The sequence below is a fragment of the Aotus nancymaae genome, unplaced genomic scaffold (genome assembly GCF_030222135.1).
Source record: "Aotus nancymaae isolate 86718 unplaced genomic scaffold, 86718_ANA_hifiasm-v0.15.2.pri h1tg000040l, whole genome shotgun sequence".
Classification (NCBI taxonomy): domain Eukaryota; kingdom Metazoa; phylum Chordata; class Mammalia; order Primates; family Aotidae; genus Aotus; species Aotus nancymaae.
Window position 1 is genome coordinate 64,752,937 of NW_026988454.1, and position 22,242 is coordinate 64,775,178.

The following is a 22,242-nucleotide window of genomic DNA, read 5'->3' on the forward strand; positions in this document are numbered from 1 at the left end:
CTGAATATTAACCATTTTAGAGATTGTTAATAATTGTCTTTGCTTAAATGGAATGATTAATATTTATAAAATGTATTTTTAGTAGATGCAAGCTGAATTGTTGCTTCATGTTTACGTAGCAAATGTGGCAATATGTTTAAAAATATTCTATCTAGCTGACATACATTTAGATATTTATTGAACTAACCACTCAGGTTGTCTATATTTTTGAAACTTTTTATTTTAAAATGTTGAAAAAATGTCCTACTTCTATGTTTTCTGTCTTCATAGATCCTACACACATTGCTGTTAGAATTATCTTACTAGAGATTCAATTAAGCTATTTATTTCTCTAGGCTTAATTTAAGTAGTATCTCTTCTGAGATGCCTTATTTAACTCTCATAAGTAATAAATTATGGTTGTGTGTGTTTGTGTGTGTGTGTTCCCATAATTGTTTTATCTTAATAATTGCAAGTTCATAACCTATTCAAGGCAGTTTTTTAATTATTTCCTCTTAGCTCTAATATCTTTGGGTATGCAACTGAACTCCTAAGATTTAGTCTTTCTAAAGATCAATATTTAAGATCTATAATATCCCAGGTTCTAAAATGTTTAAAATTTTCTAAGTTATTACATTATTTAATATAATGTGCCTGTGTTCAATTTGTTAAGCAAATATGTTGTATATAAAAAAATGATAAGCACACTGGAATAAACACATTCCAAATGTTTTTCTTAAACACTTTGGAATATTTTTTGAACATGGAATAAAATAACAATATCACTAAATTTAAAAATATTGTAATTATCAGATCAAATACTAAATATCGATTTTATAATGTTCATTGAAAAAATCTCAAAGGTGTAATATATTATTTAAGATGAGAAATATCTACATCAAATTTGCTATCAAAGACCATGATACACAAACACATATATTCAGACAGTGTATTAATATGAAGATTGACACTCAGAATTTTAAGTTATTCTTTTAAAACTTTTTTTTTTCTGACATCACTGGACTTTTTTATTTTAGGTTTGGGGTTTCATGTGAAGGTTACGTAGGTAAACACATGTCACAGGGATCTGTTGTACATGTTATTTCATCACCCAGGTAGTAAGCCCAGTATCTAATAGTTATCTTTTCTGCTCCTCTCCCTCTTTCCAGCCTCCCCACTCAGTAGACCCCAGTGTCTGTTGTTTCTTTCTTTTTGTTCGTAAGTTCTTATCATCTATCTCTCATTTGTAAGTGACAACATGCATATTTGGTTTTCTGTTCCTGAGTTAGTTTGCCTCCAGCTCCATCCATGTTCCCACAAGAAACATGATCTCAATTTTTAATGACTGCATAGTATTCTATGGTGTATATGTACAACATTTTCTTTATCCAATCTGTCATTGATGGGCATTTAGGTTAATTCCATGCCTTTGCTATTGAGAATAGTGCTGCAATGAACATTTGTGTGCCTGCATCTTTATGGTAGAATAATTTATATTATATTGGGTATATATCTAGTAATAGGATTGTTGGGTCAAATGGTTAGTTCTGCTTTTAGCTCTTTGAGAGATTGCCATACTGCTTTCCACCATAGTTGAACTAATTTACACTCTCATCAACATTGTGTGTTCCCTCTTCTCTGCAACCTCCCCAGCATCTGTTAATTTTTGACTTTTTACATAATATCTAAATTTGTGCTAAAATCATATATATCTTGAAAACTCTTTTGGCAGTGATTTTTCTTCTGGGTTATTTTCACAATAGGGTATTACAGATAAGAGATAATTCCCCTGAATAAGGAGAAATTCTCACCATATAAGCTACACAAATATGATTCTGCTTGTGAGTCATTGAATTTATTGCTGCCAGCTTCCTAAATTGTTTTGATTATTGACATTTTAATACTGTACTTTGTTGAGTGAAAACTTAGGTAATGAGTGAAAACTTAGGTTAATGAGAAGTTTTATGTTTACTTAGTTTTCACTGATGTTATAGTTTGGGTGACAAATCAATTCACTTATACAAAGCTAAAATATAAAGCAAACACTACCTTATATACTCTATTGTTTTCTCCTCTGTTTTTGCTGTCTCACTTTGTTTTTTCTAAATACATCTTCTTGTCATGCTTGTATTTAAGTAAGCTCCCAGGCACAGTTGCAACCATACAAGACTCCTTAAAATGAAACAAAACACACTCCTCTTGGTGACCTTCCTGGCCTTAGCTTGGAATTAGACAACTTACTCTCTCTCTTAGACCCATGACAGAGCCACTGCCGTCATGGAAATCTGCCACATCCATATGCATTAGACAAGGCATAAATCACTGGCTGCTATGTAGTGCTTTTCTAGCAGATAGAGCTTGCTGACTGCTTATGTTTTAACTCAGGAGACAAACAAAAGGCTTAAGAATTCTTCTATTTGTTCTGAGGTCTTAGTTTACTCTGCCAAGTAGAACTACAAAAGGCTTTATATTTCTACATATTTTTATATTGCTTCCTTCCTGATATGTTCCCTCTTACTCAAAAGAAATACCCATAGAAATAATAGTTACAGTTAAAATAAACAGACACTCAAATAGGCTCCCAGAGTCTAGTCTTTCTTTTATAGGGTAACTCTCTATCAAGATTCTGTGATTATACAACACAAATAAACATTACTGTCTAAATTGATAGTGAAACAAACGAGAAGGCAGTCAGGCATTTTTCTTCTGTTAAATTATATTATTCCACAATTGAGGAATAACAGCATACCTATACTGAAAATTCTTATGGTATCAACCTCAATGACAGTAAAACTATGACCTTTTCTATAATCTTTTCTATTTTACAATGTATGTGATCAAATATGTGATATATGTAAATATTTAATTTTGCATTTACAAAATTACATATGTAACTATTTAATTTTACATTTGCTAAAACTAGGTCTTAGAGACATCTTAGGTCAAGTAATTTCTCAATGTTAAGAAAACTATTAACTGACAGATAATTATTTTATCTTCCAGATGCCACTTTTATAGAGGCAATATATATAACGATTTGGATTCTGAAATCAGACTGTCAGGGTTTTTTTTCTTTTTGTTTTTGATTTCTTTTTACAAATTCTAACGATTAGTAGCTGTGTAAATTTTGACAGTTTCCTTAAGCTTTCTGTGCCTCAGTTTTCTCATATCTTATGAGATAAATAAAAACTGCTCTGCATAGTTGATAGAATCAGTAAAATGAACAGTAGTTGTGCAGTGCGGTAGTGGGACTGCATGCTGTTTGGTTTTCCTTGATTTGGTTTGCCTTTGCTTTCTGATGTAGTTTTGTTATTATTGTTGTGGAATTTTACCTCACTCTCTCTAGTCACCAGTGTTATACAACAGAAGCCACTGCTCAGATTTGTACTTTGCTCCATGTTTTTTGAGGCAGCAGGCATTTGAGCAGTTGGAGCCATTGTGAAAGGAGTGAAGGAAGGGCATGTCTTCAGGGACTCCCATGGTCCAGAGGGAGTAGGAGTGGAACCTGGCATGTACTAATTATATATTATGTGTCCAAACTACCTCACACAAGTGTTTTTTTTTTTCCTTTAAATTCCAGTATCCCCAGAACAAAAGGAAAATAATGGAAATAAAAAAGATTTTTCTTGCAGTTGTATATAGTTCTGTTTATCTAACCAATCTTGTATTTGCCTATAAAGTATAAATGTATATTGCTTTCTTTATTTGAATACATCAGAGGCATATACATAGATGGGAATGCCATGTTATGGCAAAACTGGTACAATTAAATTCTGACAAAAATAGAGAGGAGTAGACCTTACTATTTGTCATACATGATAATTGGGTAGGCAAGAGGATTTACTCTTCTTCTAACCTCCAGCCTTTTATTTACTTCACATTAAGCCTATATTAAGAGCATCCTTGGGGTATCTTAACCACATCCTCGAGGGCCTCCTATGTTCTCTGTCTTCTGTCCACTGGCCATTCTCAAAGCAAATGATGTGCAACTTAGTTTAGTTTAGTTTTTTTTTTTTTAATGACAGCACACCATACCAGTAACGAATTTCTATGTCAAATATTATTTCCATGTAACAAATTACCACAAAACTTGGCATTGTAAAACAACCATTTATTTTGCTCCCGATTTTGTGAGACAGGGATTTAGAAGGACTAGGATAGGCAGGCAGTTCTTAGTTGGGGTCTCTCTTGTAGTCACTTGTCAGCTGGGGCTCTAGTCATCGAAACTTTCTAGTGGGCTGGACCATCAAGATGGCTCTCTCACATGGCCAGCAGGATATAAGCTGAGAGTTCAGCTGAGACTGTTGATAAGAGCATCAGATCATTGCCTCCCCAGCACGGTGGTGTCAGATTTCTTACACAGCCTGTTTGGGATCCAAGTTGCAAATCAGGCAGAAGTTGCCTTACCTTTCATGACTTTGCCTCATAGGTTACACAGCATCAACTCTGTCACATATTATATATAATATGTGTCACATTACGAATGTGACACAAGCCCTCCTAGAATCAAAGGAAAGGAATACGAATCTCATCCCTTGATTGGAGAGTGGCAAACTCAAAATGTGAAAAAGACTATGTGGGATTGGGAGTGTCACTGTGACTATATTTTGTAAAATATAATCTGTGAAAATATAGAATACTCTTCTAGTCTTTAAAAAGTTAGTACTTTTAGGGCTGGGCGCGGTGGCTCACGCCTGTAATCCCAGCACTTTGGGAGGCCGAGGCAGGTGGATCACGAGGTCAAGAGATCGAGACCATCCTGGTCAACATGGTGAAACCCCGTCTCTACTAAAAATGCAAAAAATTAGCTGGGCACGGTGGTGCTTGCCTGTAATCCCAGCTACTCAGGAGGCTGAGGCAGGAGAATTGCCTGAACCCAGGAGGCGGAGGTTGCGGTGAGCCAAGATCGCGCCATTGCACTCCAGCCTGGGTAACAAGAGCGAAACTCTGTCTCAAAAAAAAAAAAAAAAAAAAAAAAAAAAAATTAGTACTTTTAAATTCTGTTCTTCTGCCTTAAAAATGTATTTTAAACTTTTATAGACCAGCGACATGTTTAAATGTACAAGATATAAATGATTCTCCATGTATGTGTAAATATTTTTATTTTATTATAGCAAATGATTGTGTTGGCAAGCAATAAGTTTGAAAATGAAGGAAGCTTATGAAAAAATTATGACAATAATGAGTATAATGGCTCTTAAAATTTGATAATAAAAGATAATATAGAAGTCATTTCATCACAACTTCCTTGACATATTTTTTAAGCCTTACATTTTTTCTTATAATCAAACACCAGCATAACAACAAGGGAGTCTTTCTAGAAATCTCTTCATCCATATTGCACTAATTACCTCAAGATCAAGATTATTCATGAGCTAGGTAAATGGTGTTAGAAGATATTAATATTATGAAACCACATGGTCATTGCAAGAGATAGGATATTTTAAATTAATATAACCTATTCTCAACAAATTAATAGGGAGATGCAAAAGATTTCAGTGGTAAACACTTACATACTTAGGAATTTTACAAGATAGTAAAGGGAGTTGTGGTGTGCAAAATTAGATATATGGGTCAAAATGTTACTACATGTTATGGAGCTTTCCAAATTAATAAACAACTACATTTTCCTAGACGGCATAGATATATTTTCGACATGATGGAAGTTTATCTAGCTAACAATGCATTTAAATGGGAATCATAATAAAATATTATTCTCTAACTGTTTAAAATCATGTGTTATTTCAATGGTTTAATAATTTCACACTTTGAACAAAAATATAAACAAGCTCTAGGTGAACAGGTTGACACTTTGTATAAATTTTGACTTATCTTAAATAATATGGAAAAAACATAACAACAACAACAAAAGGTAGATTTATCTTTTATGATGGTTGAAACCCACAGTGAGAGACAGCTAATTAAGGACACCAAAGCTTGGAGCTTGGTAAAATGAAGGGCTAAGAACAGACACCAAAGAATTTTAAAAAATAAATAAAAGCTGGAGAGTTTAGTTTGAGAAAATTTGGTACCTCTTTGGGATCATTTAAATCATAGAATCAGCAGCGGATGTGTATTAATAAGTTTTTTAATACCTTTTCTTCAGCCCTAGATGAGTATAAGCAAAAACGATGGCAAGAAAAGGAAAAATGACGTGAGATTCTAGGTAATAATGAGTATTAAAAATATAAAACAAACAATGAAAGAGATGAGATGAAAATGAGAGCTATGGTTAGTAATACTTTCAAATAAAACTGTGTTTCTTTAGTATTCTAGCATCTTTCATCAGTTGTTTAAGAGTTAAACAAACGATATTATCTAAATGTTCAAGAATATTATTTATATACATTTTAAGGCACAGGTCAGTAAGCTGAATATAATCATATTAGTTAGATATTACTAGTTTCGACTTCTCTTCTACTTATCCCAGTTACTTTTATATGGTATGACTATTCAATTCATAACAAACTTTCAAACCATGGGGAGAAACTAAAATTACTTATTTATAATTTCTACCAAAATCATACATTAGGTACTTAGAAAATTCTATCCCGTTTCTATGTTATAGATAATCCTGTTGTTTATTTATTTATTTATTTATAGAGAGGGGTCTCACTCTATCATCCATGCTGGAGTGCAGTGGCATGATCACAGCTCGCCGTAACCTCAAACTTCTGGGCTCAAGGAATCCTCCTGCCTCAACTGCCCTAGTAGCAGGGAGTATAGACATCCATGTCAACATTTGCCTCTAATTTTTTAATGTTTTTGCAGAGATGGGTCTTGCTATGCTGCCAGGCTAGTGTCAAACTCCTGGCCTCAAGCAATCTTCCTACTCAGCACTTTTTTTTAATACTAGTATTTGTACATATATCTATGGTGTACATACAATATTTTGTTACATGCATTGAAGGTGTAATTATCAAATCATAGTATTCAGGATATCCATCATCTTCAGTATTTTTCATTGCCATATGTTGGAAACATTTCAAGTCCTCTATTCTACCTATTTGGAAATAAATGATACATTGTCGTTAACTATGTCACCGACATGGTTTGGCTGTATTCCCACTTCCATTTCTTTCCATGCCTTAGGTGTTTCCTGTCATTTCTCTGTTGTACTTCAGTGTTTTTCGTTAGGTATTCTATTAAAGTTTGATTATTTACTTGCTATTTGGGCTCTTATTAGTGTAGGAGGTGAGTGCCAGATGCCTCTCATCAGCCATCTTGGAGCCCCCTCTAATTCTGTTTTTACACAGACTACTTACATATAATTTATTACACAGTAATAAATAATTTTTATCACTTTTATAATAGATTATTTTTAAGTATAACAAACTTTGGAGCTTGGGGAAAAATGCTAAAGCAATAGTTTTATTAACTAGTTTCAATAAATCAGATTTTATATAATAATCATTATGGTTGAGTACATGCTCATTTAGGTGTTTCAAGTACACTGTCAAGAAGTTCTTGTCTGCTCAGAACAGATGGGTGTTACCTGATCTACTGTTGGCAAATAAATGTATGTACTTCAACCAAAAAAAAAGGAAAGTCATCAAAGTATACTAGATCCTTGAAAGCTTCTTTTTTATCCTCCCCATGGAAAAAACATAGTTAAATCTGGATTTAAATCTAAAAAAATGTAGATAAAATTGATTCTTAATTATTACACATAGACTAGTAAGTTTAGAAGTATCTGTTGTTCACACTAGATAACCACCTCCTTAGGGACAAGGGAAAATGTTCTCTCTCCATTTTTATTAACCAAAGTATTTTTCCATATTTTTTTCAATTATTTAAGGAAGATTTTATTGGACGTGTTGCTAAAAGTTAGACTCTTCCATCTGAATGGAAGTTCTATAGTTGCTTACAAAATCAATTAAGCCAATCAGTTTAATATTTTTCCATAATTATCATGATAAAGGTATACAGAGTGTTTCATGTGGTCCCAAGAAGATTCAACAAATCCATGTGTGGATAAATCTACGTGTGGGTTCAGGGGACAATATTTTCGGGAGAGACAATACATAAAATGAGTTTGAAAAGGTAATAAGAGGCAAGTGAATAAAGTATGCAAAAGAGTAGGGAAGGGAGACAGCCTCCCAATTCAGGAAAGTGTAAAAACATCAGAAGGAACTGGTATGTTTGAGGAAGTAAAGGTAAAGAGGCCAGGTTGAGCTTGAGAGGGAGAACAGCAGGAAGGACCTTGTTCTTTATTCTGAAGCATATGGGACCACAGAAGGATTTCTTTTACATGATCATATTTGAATTTTATAAATATCCCTTTTTTCAGTAGTGTGGAAAATTCATAGCAGTGGAGCAAGACTGGAGGCTCAGGTATAAGTTATACTTTATTAAATATATCATACTGATGGTTTAGGTTATTGTGTCCCATGTAGTTTTAAATTGGCCCAGATTGTGTATTTTCTTACCAAGATATTATTATTAAAATAAGCCAAAATTAGTTTGATAATTGATACTTCAAGCTATAACATGGCCTTGTCTGGTAATATGGAAGATCCATGTTGCGGTGAAGAGTGCTCACATAGGCACATGGTGAAATCTGACCAATCTCTATTTCCCCTACTCTTTTAAAAATCAATGTAATAAGAACCTACCTTATTACATTGAACAGAGAGCAGGGCATTCACTAATAAAATCAAAAAGAAAAATGACCACAATATGAACAAGTAGCAAGAACTCATTTTCTGTTGGTGGTGGTAAAAGAAGCATCAGTTTCCAATTGGCACAGCAATATGTTGTACCAGAGTGGCCGGTGACTTGACCTACAGGTGGTATGAGGCCTGCAGCTCACCAGGCCAGGATTTGATGAAACCACCTGGGGATGTGAAAAGGTACTTTAGGACCATATGAAATATGTGTACAAATGCAGAGTCAAGTTTTGTATTTGCACTACAAAATGTCTCAAGTTATAGGAAGAGACTTTTCATGAAGTCCTATTTTTAATTGGGTAAATATATGCTCTACAGTAAAATAGAATAGATTTGATAAGGCCTATGGTTTTCAATGCATGAATTTGGGAGACTATTCGAAAGAAGCATTCGGGAAACTTATTTGTTTCATTTCATAAAAATATTATTATATAAGAACTTTGTTGACCAAAAAAATTGTACCTGTGAAAATATTTACACATTTAAAGAGAAAATTTTAAATTGAGATTACCTTCTATTTGAGCTTGTTGAAGTTCCATTAAAAAACAAAAGGAAGTATGTTAATGTCTTAGTTTGGATGCCCTCAAAATAGTGTTCTTGTTCTTGTGAGAGGGACTGACTGAGGGCAGGCTCTCAGGAGAAGAGTGTAGGAAGTAGGGAAAATCACAGGAAGGAAGAAGGTGAAACAAGATTGTTTTCTTGGCATGGAGATTAACCACAGGAAAGCTCTGGAGCACAAATTACACCAAATAACTGAAACCATCTCACTCCACAGAGCTAGAGTTTTGTACTTCTTTGGTGGAGAAGGTAATATTCTTCAGCAAGAATAAGTGCTATTCTCCAGGAAGATGAGGGGCTCTGAGAGTCGTGTGTTCATTGCATTTGAATCTTTGTAGGATATTACTTACACTACATACGTGCTGCTGCATTTAAAAATGTATCAAATCTTCAAATGTAGCTTAAAAATCACGAAAATACCTTCCTATTCTTAACTCATTCATCACTTTAAATTAACCAGTTATTTTTTTCTATTATAATTGCAGAAATATACAGGTACCCTTTAAACATTGAGTGCTGATTTTCAAATTTTCAGAGTACAGTTTAAAACTTTGAAAAATAGGGGTTACATTGGAAGTGATGAAACAACCTTATTTATAGCACTGGGAAAAGTAGTGCTCTAATAGCTAAACAGTGGATTTTATTTCAAGTGAAGAAACAATAAAATTGTAAATCATGAAATGCAAGTGGAGGGATGAGACATATGTCTCATGCATTCAGCCTTGACTATAGTGACAACAGAAACAGTTGGATTCTTTTTTTATAAAGACATAAGAACTTTAATGAACATAAAATACTATATAGCTAAAAATGAAATATACAGTGTTTGGACTATATTCAGACAGTGAAAATTCTAGGACTAACTCACCATGTAAAGTCCCTCTATTTTGCTTTCATGCCTTCATGTTGTTGAATTCCTTTTCATGCTGGCGTGGAGGATCCTGGTGTGCTCTTCTTTCTGTCTTTCTCTGGAAGTCATTGCCTGTGCTAATTTCTGTCCCTTATTTGACTCATACCAGATGTACAACCAAGTTACATCAAATGTGCCAGCAGCGACTTCCAGTCAAGTACCAGCCCATGTTTTCATAAAAATTGGTCTCCAGTCCTAGTGGTTCTTTCACTTCACAAAAAAGCTTATTAAAAATTTTTGTAACAACATTTTATCAGATAACAGCATTACATAGTTTGGTTTTACATTCGCAACAGCCCAGACATATTTTATTATTTACATTAGTGGAAAACTTACATTTAATTGTACACTGACATTCTATAATTGATACTTGCAGATTTAGTAAATAGGTTTAATATGTATAACTAACAACAGGAAGGGGAGGAAAAGGAGGATGGTTAGAGAATGAATGATGGGTACAAAGCTACAGTTAGGAAAAAAAGTTCTGGTGGTCTATTACATAGTAGGATGATTAGAATTAACCATAATATAGTCTGTATTGCAAAATAGCTAGAAAAGATGTTTGGAGGTTTGTTGGTTTGTTTTTGTTTTTGTTTGGAGACAGGGTCTCCTCTGTTGCGCAGGCTGGTCTGTAGTGGTGCGATCTCAGCACACTGCAGACTCAACCTCTCAGGCTAAAGCAATCCTCTCATCTCATCCTCCCAGGTAGCTGGGGCTATAGGTGGGTGCCACCATGCCCAACTAACTTTTTAAAAATTGTTTGTAGAGACAAGGTCATAGACTGGTCTCAAACTCCTGGGCTCAAGTAATCCCCCTGCTTTGGTCTCCCACAATGCTGGAATTACAGGTGTGAGCCACCCACTGTGCCTGACCCAGAGAGAGGTTTTTGACTATTGGCATCACAAAGAAATAATAAATGTTTAAGGTAGTGGAAATTCTAATTACTCTGATTTGATCACTACATATTATATGTATCAAAACCATAAATATGTGCAACTATTATGTCATAAATAAAATTAATTAAATAAAATTACAAAAACTAATTTGAGATACCTTTGAATGGTACTTCTCTGTGCTGAGCTCTGAAATTTTTCAAAAGTCACCTCGGTCAGTAGCTTAGTATTTTTTTTTCGTTTCACACTTCCTTTCCTATTTATGATGAGTTAAAATTTGATAACCAATAACTGAACCAACAATTTGTGTGTCACATTATTTATTTATCATCTCATTTGCAAACTGATGCTTGACCTCTACCTAACCAAAACCATGGGCATGGTAACTTGACTTTTTTAAAATTCCTGCCATTTATTTATGCACATACAATTTTCTGAAACGTTTTTAAGTCAATGCTTTATTTTGTCGTATCAAGTTACAAACATTTAATTAGCATTTCTTTATATTTTAGGTATTCTATCCTATTAAAGTATTATAACATATTATAATTAGCCTTTTAAATTACAGCACAGTTGTATTCTAAATCAAATAACTTTGTCAGGTATAAAGAGCTATCATGATTAGTGGCCATTAAAAATAGATTATAAGTGGTTAAAAGAAATCTTCATTTCTTATTTCTTTTCCTTGGCACATGAGTTTCCCAGGAGTATATCCAGGCCCATTTCTAACAGCTCAGGTCACTGTGATTTGATTATTTTTAATTATTTTTTCAGAAGTGATACAAATTTAAAACACCAAATAATTTAATCATTCATAATCCATAGCAAAACAAACAACTAAAACATTTCCACATTTAAAATTATTTATTTTTCTTTGAGTACTAAGTTAAATTCTTTTTCTAAAAGGAATAATTGCTTACTAAATAAGGATTGAAGGCCTTTTGAGAAATAGGTAAGAAAAACTATTTGTCCATTGAGGTCACTGTGGTTACAAGCCACGAAGAGCTAAAACAATGATACAAAACTAATATAATCTGTTATATTCAATGTCAAAATTAGATTAAAATGCATGTATAAGAGCAAGATATATCTCTTGGTCATGGCATAAACTATTTTATCCTTAAAATCAGTGCTTTAAAAATATCTGTCACATACAGGTTAGCTATCACACTCTAACATCTAACATCTTTTTGTTACATCCTACAATTTAGTGAAGCAGAATTGAAATGGAGTGTTGTACCTGAGATTTCCTATTTTTCTCCTTTGTTTTTGCTGTTTGAGTTTTTTTTGTTTGTTTGTTTGTTTGTTTGTTTTTGACGGAGTTCCACTCTTGTTGCCCAGGCTGGAGTACAATGGCACGATCTCGGCTCAACACAACCCCCGCTTCGCTGATGGGATTTACAGGCATGCGCCACCATGCCCAACTAATTTTGTGATCTTGAACTACCAACCTCAGGTTATCTGCCCACCTTGGCCTCCTAAAGTGCTGGGATTACAGGTATGAGCCAACCCACCTGGCCGAGGTTTTTCATTTAAATTACATTGCCATGTATGTACCTATGCAACAATCTTGCATGTTCTTCACATGTACCCCAAAGCCTAAAATGCAATAAAATATATATATTAAATAAATAAATAAATAAATAAATTACATGGCATTCTGTTTTCAACATATAAATATTAATAAAACCTCAATATATTATGTACAGATTATGCAAGTCTATATTGTATATACATTGCTATATGTGCATTGCAAGTATATTAAATATGTCATAAACGAGTGTAAACATATACATAAATATATGTATGTATATATAAGCACATATATACATATATATTTTTTACACACATACCACACATCTCACACAAATCTTATTTTAAACCACACAAATATTGACTAAGTCCCTTCATTCATCACAAACAATGGAATTCAATTTTATTTTTATAGTTTTAATATTCCCAATATTTACTAAATTTCTTTTCTTTTTTTTTTTTAGACAGAGTCGCACTCTGCCACTCAGACTGGAATGCAGTGGTGTGATCTTGGCTCACTGCAACCTCCGCCTCCCAAGTTCAAGCTATTCTCCTGCCTCAGCCTCCTTAGTAGCTGAGATTATAGGCATGGGCCACCATGCACAGCTAATTTTTGTATTTTTAGTAGAGATGGGGTTTTACCATGTTGGGGAGGCTGGTCTTAAACTCCTGACCTCAGGAGATCTGCCCTCCTTGGCATCCCAAAGTGCTGAAATTACAGACTTGAGCCCCCGCGCCCGGGATTTCTTTTTATATAATAAGAGGAGTAGTTACTCATCAATACACTAATAAAAGTCATTTGATGGCCTTTACTGAAATTCCATCTGATTAACAATTTTTTTTTCATTTTTATTTCTGAATAGTATTTCATTGTGTATGCATTTTCTTTATTCACTCATCTGTTTATGGACACTCAGATTTTTTCCATTTGATGGCTATTGTGAATAGTGCTGCAATAAGCATGGGGATGCAGATGTCTCTTCAATATATTGATTTCATGTCCTTGGATAAATACCCAATATTAGGATTGCTGGATAATATGGTAGTTCTATTTTTGGTTTTGTGAGAAAGTTCCAGATTATTTTCCATGATGACTATATTAATTTAAATTCTCAAAAACAATGTATAAAAGTAGATTTTCTCTGAATCCTTACTGGCATTTGTTATTTTATTTTGAAAGTAGCCATTCTAATTAGGATGAGAGAATATCTCATTGTGGTTTTAATTTTCATTTTTCTGATAATTAGTGATGTTGAGTATTTTTTCTCCCTATTTTTTCTTCAACTTTTATTTTAAGTTCGGGGAATGTATGTAGGATGTGCAGGTTTGTTATACAGGTAATTGTGTGCCATGGTGGTTTGCGGCACAGATTATCCCATCACCTAAGTATTAAGCCCAGCATCTATCCGCTATTCTTACTGATGCTCTCCTTCTTCACCACCTACTTCTGACAGGCCCCAGTGTGTGTTGTTCCCCACCATGTGTTCATGTGCTCTCATCGTTCAGCTCCCAGTTATAAATGAGAATATGTGGTATTTGCTTTTCTGTTCCTGCGTTAGTTCACTGAGGATAATAGCTTCCAACTCCATTCATATCCCTGCAAAGGATATGATCTCATTTATTTTTATGGCTGCATACTATTTCATGGTGTATATGTACCACCTTTTCTTTATCCAGTCTATCACCGATGAGCATTTGGGTTGATTCCATGACTTAGATATTGTGAATAGTGCTGCAATGAACACACACATGCATGTGTTTTTATAATAGAATGGTTTATATTCCTTTGGGTATATATCCAGTAATGAGACTGCTGGGTCAAATGGTATTCCTGCCTCTAAGTCTTTGAGAAATTATTTTATGAAGCCTCTAAGTATCTGAAAAATAATTTTTATAGAAGATTCACAAAATAGAAAGAGAATGGAATCAAAGCATATCGCTACAAAAAAAATCAACAAAACACAAAGGAAGACAAAAGGAGGAAAAAAAGAGTAGCAAAAGAAGTATAAGACATACAGAAAATAATTTTTAAAATGCCAATAATGAGTTCTTCACTATCAATTGTTACTATAAATGTAAATAAATCAAAGCCCCCAATTATAAGACACAGAATACCTGAATGGATTTAAAAATGAGATTCAAATACATGGTGTCTGCAAGACACTTGCTTCAGATTTAAAGACACACATGTGCTGCAAATGAAAAAAAGGAAAAATAAATTTATGCAAATGTTAACCAAAAGACAACAGATTTGGTTATACTTATATCAGACAAAATATACATTAAGTCAAAAACTGTTAGAAAAGACAAAGAAGGATGCTATATAATGATAAAAGGTCAATTAAACAGGAAAGTATAACAATTATAAGTATGTATGCACTCAACATTAGAGCACTTACATATATAAGTAAATATTCACATAACTGAAAAGAGAGATAGCAATACAATACCAGCAACAGGTTTGAGTATCTCACTTTCAACAGTGGCTAGAATAGCTAGACAGAAAATCAATAAGAAAATAGTGGACTTGGCCAACACTCCAACACTGTAGATCAAATGAACCTGTCAAACATATGCAGAATATTCCACCCAACAGTAGAATTCACTTTATTCTCAAGTGCATAAGAAACATTCTCCAATATGAGAAACATTCTCCAATATAACGTTTGCTCACAAAACAAGTCTTAAGAAATTGAAGAAGATTGAAATTATACCAACTATCTTTTCCAACCACTCTCGAAAGAAGCTAGAAATTAGTAACAGAAAGACAATTTGAAAAAAAATCAAAATATCTAGAAATCAAATAATACACTCCTGAAACCAACTGGTCAAAACGCTAAAAGGGAAAGAAAAAAAAAGTGTTGAACACACACACACACACACACAGACACACACACACTGTCACACATGTACAGAAACATATGCATACACCACACACAGAGTTAAATGTATTTCTATCAAACTAAAAAGGATATACTCATGACAGTTACAATCATCATTTCTATTAAAAAGAAAAGAGATTTGAATCTGCACTAAAACTTTTCCTTACTGGGAAAGGCAATTAATTGCTACAAAGGTAGTCATAAACAGCTGTCTTCTCCAAAGGACTAGATTTTTGGTTTCTCTTGTGGCATAGAATTCTATTTTTGCCCCTGTTTCTGACTACTTATATAATTTTACATTACAAATTTTATTTATTATATTAAAATTTTTGGCAAACGAAAGCTTTTAATATAACAGAATTCAAGAGATTTTATTCTTTATAAAGTAAAAAAGTAAAATGTTAAAGAACAATATGACAGATAATTATCAAAACAATTTGTATATGAAATATTTTTCATTGGATTATATTAAAAAATCAAGAGAAATTAAACATAAAGGGGAAACAATGATCCAATAACACTCAGATTACCACCAGAATTTGCTACATTCTTAAAACCTACGTAGAATTCAGTGAACTAGAAAACGAAAAAATATAGTAAAGGACCATACATAAATTAAATAAGGGAGGCAAATAATTCATAAATGTGGCAAAGCTTGAGATAAGCCAAAGGGAAATTGATGTTTAAAACTCTGTTTTCTGACAAATTAAGTGTAGTTTAAAAATTTCATGCCCGTATGTGGGTAAAACAGCAACTTTTCTTGATTATTACGTCTCATTTATAAATAATCCCTTAAAATTTAATACATATTACTACATAGAAAGAATTTCAAACATTATTTACCTAAGTAATCAAATACCAGGATTAAATGTGAAGGATTCTACATGCAATTATTGCAACTAAATCAACAAACTTTAAAAATACTTTTAAATATTTTTTCATAGTCTCTGAGTGAAAACTTATGGAAGGCAGATAATGGGACAAGACTGTGGTTCAATTTTGTGACTTACTATAAGAATTGCCTACTAGAAAATATCCCATAGTACTACATACACATTTAAAACTAATCACATTTATATTGCAATTATTTCCTTACGGTAACCAGAGGCAAAATAAATAAAAGGTAAAACATTCCATGCTCATGGATTGGAAGAATCAATATTGTTAAAATGGTCATGCTGCCCAAAGCAATTTATAAATTAAATGTTATTCCTCTCAAACTACCAACATCATTCTTCACAGAGTTAGAAAATAAAAACTATTCTAAAATTCACAGAGAACCTAAAAAGAACCCAAATAGCTAAAGCAATCCTAAGCAAAAAGGACAAAGCCAGAGGGATCACACTACCTGACTTCAAACTATACTATAAAGTCACAGTAACAAAAACAGCTTGATACTTGTATAAAAACAGACACATAGACCAATGGCACAAAATAGAAAACTCATAAATAAAGTCACATACCTACAACCATCTGATCTTCAACATTACCAAAAAACACAAGCAATGAGGAAAGACCTCCCTATACAATAAGTGGTGCTGGGATAACTGGTTACCCATATGCAGAGATTGAAACTGGAACCCTGTATTTAATCATATATAAAAATTATCTCAAAATGGATTAACGATTTAAATGTAAGACCTGAAACTACAAAAATTCTGTAAGACAATCTTGAAAATATTTTTCTCAACATCAGCCTTGGCACACAAGTTTTGGCTAAGTATCCAAAATAAATTGCAATAAAAACAAAAATAGACAAGTGGGATCTAATTAAACTAAAGATTGTTTGTACAGCAAAAGAAACTGTCAATAGAGAAAGCAGACAACATGTAGAATGGGAAAACAACAGTGTCAATACAAGGGAATGCTTATACGCTGTTGGTGGAAATGTAAAGTAGTTCAGCCACTATGGAAAACAGTCTGGAGACTTTCCAAAGAACTTAAAAAAAGAGTTACTGTTCAACCCAGCAATCCCATTACTTGAGTATATATACTCAAAGGAAAATATATCATTCTACCAAGAAAAAAAAAAAAAACACATGCACTCATATGTTCATCAATGTACTACTCACAATAGCAAATACATGGAATCAACCCAGGTGCCCACCAATGGTAGATTGGATAAAGACAATATGATACATATACACCATGGAATACTATGCAGTCATGAAAAAGAATGATAGTATGTCCTTTGCAGCAACATGGATGCAGCTGGAGGTCATAATACTGAGGAAATTAATGCTGAAATAGAAAACCAAATACCACATGTTATCACTTATAAATGGGAGATAAGCACTGAGCACATATGGACATAAATATGGGAACAGTAGACACTGTGGACTACTAGAACGTGGAGAGATGATGATGGTTTTAAAAACTACCTGTTGGGTATTATGATTACTACTAGGGTGAAGTATCCATTTTCCAAGCCTCAGCATAATTCAATATTCTGATGTAACAAATCTGTGCAGATACCTCCTGTATCTAACAAAAAACTTGAAATTTTAGAAAATAATAAAAATTAGTATTAATTATAAAACATAATATAATGAATTAAAATACTTATATAAGTTGAAAAATCATAGCCCAAAATTTATCTTTAAGTTAATTCAGGAATATCCATTGCCAACAATAAGTGGTATTTCCAAGACTATCTTCCCAAAATGTTTTCCAGAATTCTAAAGCCTACCCAACTGACAGGTCACTCCACATTGTGTTTCGGGTTGGGAATGAATAATTCCAGGCTGTACATAACAGGACTGCTTCATTCAGTATTCTTAGGAATATGTCCAATTAATTAGAAGAAATTTCCTCCCTCATATGTACCTTTACTTTAGCTATATCAATTGCAGGGAAAAGCATTTTGAAATATCTTTTTTTATGTTCAAGTTTTTTAAAGAACCAGGCAGTTAAAAGAAGAAAGTATTATCCCAATTGTGTTATTTAAACTCTTTGATATATTTTATTATGTATCTTATAGACAAAAAATTCAAAAATTGTGCAACATAAACATTTTTCATACTTTTGTTCTGTCAAGATTAAAAGCAGAGTGTCATTTTACTATCATATAAAAAGAATTGGACTAGGTATATAAAACACTCTTCTCAGAATAATAGGGAAGTGTTAAAGTGATACTTAATACATTTGCTCTAAGAATCTTCTATTCACACTTAAAGATAACTCAAGATTTTAGAAGCCGGTGGTTTTCAAATTAGGCAGTAGCCCCAAGCAGAACTATGAATAGATTTCATAGGGTCTCAGGGTCTGAAGACTTTCTTTTTAAAGTCATCTAGTAATAGTGCTTATACAATGTTTGGATTTCTTCTGCTAGATCCCCACCAAGTGGTTGCAGTCTATGCCTGAAATCCTACAGTGGCAGAGAACTTACCATCTCTTGAGACAGCAGCTTCTCATCAAGACTATTACAGAGTTCATCATTTTGAACCAAAATTTATCTTCCTCTAATTTTTAGTAACTATATCTCATTGGATCACATAAAATAATTTCACTTGTATTTCTATTATGCAATTGTAAACAATATATTGACATATGTTTATTTACTTTTCTGTGTACCCATTATTTTGTGAACTACTGGAAGGCTTGATCCTCAGTTTAGTAATCTTTATATCCATAGCACTTAATATGGAGCCAGGCATGCAATGGATATACAAAACAAAAGATTCTGAATGAATTACATCTGAAATACAAACTTATTCATAAAGCATTTTGCCAGTAAAGTGGCATTGAGAATTGTGAGAAATTCTAAAAGAGTTACTGAGGAGTGAATTAAGGGACTGCTATTGAGAGGGATGGTCAACATTGCCAGACCTTTTCCTGACTTTGAATCCAAATCAAGGTCTGGGAGCCAGAAGATGTTTTATGTGGTCATTAGGGGCAGTGATTATACTTAAATAGGAAAGAATGTTCTTAGGTTGGCAGGTGTTTAAAGAGAAGTAGTCATCAGGAATACAGTGTTCTATACTATTGTTTTAAGATTCACTGAAAAAATATGATAGTGTCAAAATTTAACAAGATTTGGTATCTCTTTTCTTGGTACCATTGGAGTAAACTGAGGAAAGAGTGCATGGAATCTCTCCATACTATTCCTTAAAATTTTCATGTGAATCTAAAATTATCTCAAAATTAAATGTTTATTTTTAAACATATATTGAAAAAACACAATAAGATCAAAAACTATAAAAAACATGAAATAGATTCACTGTATGACATATGTGAAATTTTTAAAAATCTTTTTAGACATGATCCCTGAAAAGTGGACCAAGCATTATGACATAGCTTTCTTCTTGCTACCACCACTACCGTTTAAAAACTGCCTGTTATACCCACTGGCAGAAGAGGCCATGCCTCTGTAATATCCAGTTCTCCAAACCAGTGGTTATCAACTGCTGTGTCATCACACCCTGACAAGCAGTGAAAGACTGAGAGAGAGGGATGAGTTAGAGCACAGCATTCCATGTGCCCCTTGCCTCAACCATGGCTCAGTCTGTTATCTTGGCCATATATGCCTGTGTCTCACCCACAAGAATGAGTTACACATTGACTCCTACGTGAGAGTCACAGCCTCAACACTGTCATGACTGATTCAGATACACATATACCTTTCTCTTCCATTAATAAAATGATTCGTAATTTAAGAATTTGAGCAAACATGACATTGGCTTTATTACTTATATTAACATGTCCTCAAATACACCTGTCATTAAATAACATTCTGTTATTTCTTGAGGGATTGCTTATTTCATAAGGAATTGAAAAAATTTTAATGAATTTGGATGTCGAGTTCAAGAGAAAAGTATGAATAATTTTGTTTACTTTCCTTCATTAAAGTAACTAAATAAACAATAAGTAAATATCCTCTTGTATCAGCAGAAAATATTATCAACAGGGAAAAATACTACAACACAACTGATACTGGCAATAGATGAAATCAGTAGATTTCTGGAAATAGATAATATATAAGATCATTATACTAATAGGTAAAGCAATATTTGGAATTACAAAGGAGGAAAGAAAGAAAGCAGTTCTTTCCATAAGGGAAGTACAGAAAGTGCTGTATTTAGAGTATAAAGTCATTCTAAAATTGGCATTTAGAGTGAGTAGGTCCACAGCCTGCTTGCCTATTCCTCTACCCATGCATTTTTGAATGAAGATAGGAAGACTATTTTCTTCCAGTTTTACAAAGTGCCTCCAATTTGGGGAAAGGCAAATTGGAGATTTCTGATTTCAGAATGAAAACACACAAATTGTCTATATTAATGGTATATTATTTTATTCACAAATTTAGAGGAGCAGGGTGAATTAACAAAGAATTATATCAAGGCATGCTTTGGTTAAATTTTAGAAAATCAAAATATAGCTCAGGGCCTAATAGATTACAGATAGGATAATGCAGAACCAGGTTCTTCATCAGCAATACTATGTGCAAATAATAATAATAATAATAGAAAATATTGCTCAAAGTTCTGAGGCACAAAAATATCTTCTTCAACCTATAAGTATGCACCATGAAAAATTGAGAATGCATTTTTAGGCATAGAATATCTCAGAATTTTTCAGAAATATGTTAAATAATTACTCTGGGATTTCAGATGTAAAGTATATTGTACATTTGTTGAGCCATTTTTTAAAGAAACTACTCCAGCAACATAATATAAGAATACACAAAAGGGGAATGTTAGGAAAATGCTAAAAACTATGGCATTAACATATATAGATTTCTATATATATATATGACTGTGTGTATATGTATATCTGGGTGTGTTTTTACATATAACTATAATAACTACATATACACATAAACAAATTTATGGTGACAGATGTATAACAAACCCACAAGGAAATTATCTTAAATTAGATGAGAAATTTGGAAGAATACATGAAAAGTAGCTTCAAGAAGAAAATGGATTAAACACTGAACACAGTGTTTCTGGTTAAAACAGGAAGCTAGTTATATAGTATTCTTTGGTTTTGTTGTGTCCCTACCAAAATCTCATCTTGAATTGTAGCTTCCATAATTCCCACATGTTGTGGGGGGAACCTGGTGGGAGATAATTGGATCATAGGGGCTGTTTTCCCCATACTGTTCTTGTGGTAGTAAGTCTCACGAAATCTGATGGTTTCATAAGGGGAAGCCCCTTTTGCTTGGTTGCCATTCTCTCTTTTCCCTGCCACCATGTAATATATGCATTTTTCTTTCTGCCATGAATGTGAGGCCTTCCCAGTCACGTGGAACTGGGAGACCACTAAACCTCTTTTCCTTTATAAATCATCCCGTCTCAAGTATGTCTTTATCAAGAGTGTGAGAACGGACTAATACATAGAGTTTGTGCAATAATAACAAATAGAAGAAATATAATTGAAAACTCAAAAAATAGAAAGTTCATGATATAATCAATATTAAAATTAAATGAAATATTCTGTAATTTAAAAATAATCATAGCACTTAAGAAAAAAGAATCCATTGTTTAAATCTTAACAATGATTTGATTCAAGGTTGATAGTTTATAGCAAAGAAGATTAACTATCTTCATATTACTTTTTGACCTATTACTTTCATGTATATTTATTTGCTATTATTATAATAATACTATATGTATGATACAAAAATTAAAGGTTATAGAATAGTTGATTATGTTATGATGAATATTCTAATAACTATTGCTACAAAAATAATTACTGCAAAACTTGTAGGCTTAAAAGAAGCACTTTTTATGATACTGAGTGTACTAATTAGAATTTGTTTAAAGTTTCCTTCTATTTTTAAATTACCTCTTTTTTCCCCTCTAGATTAACTTGTT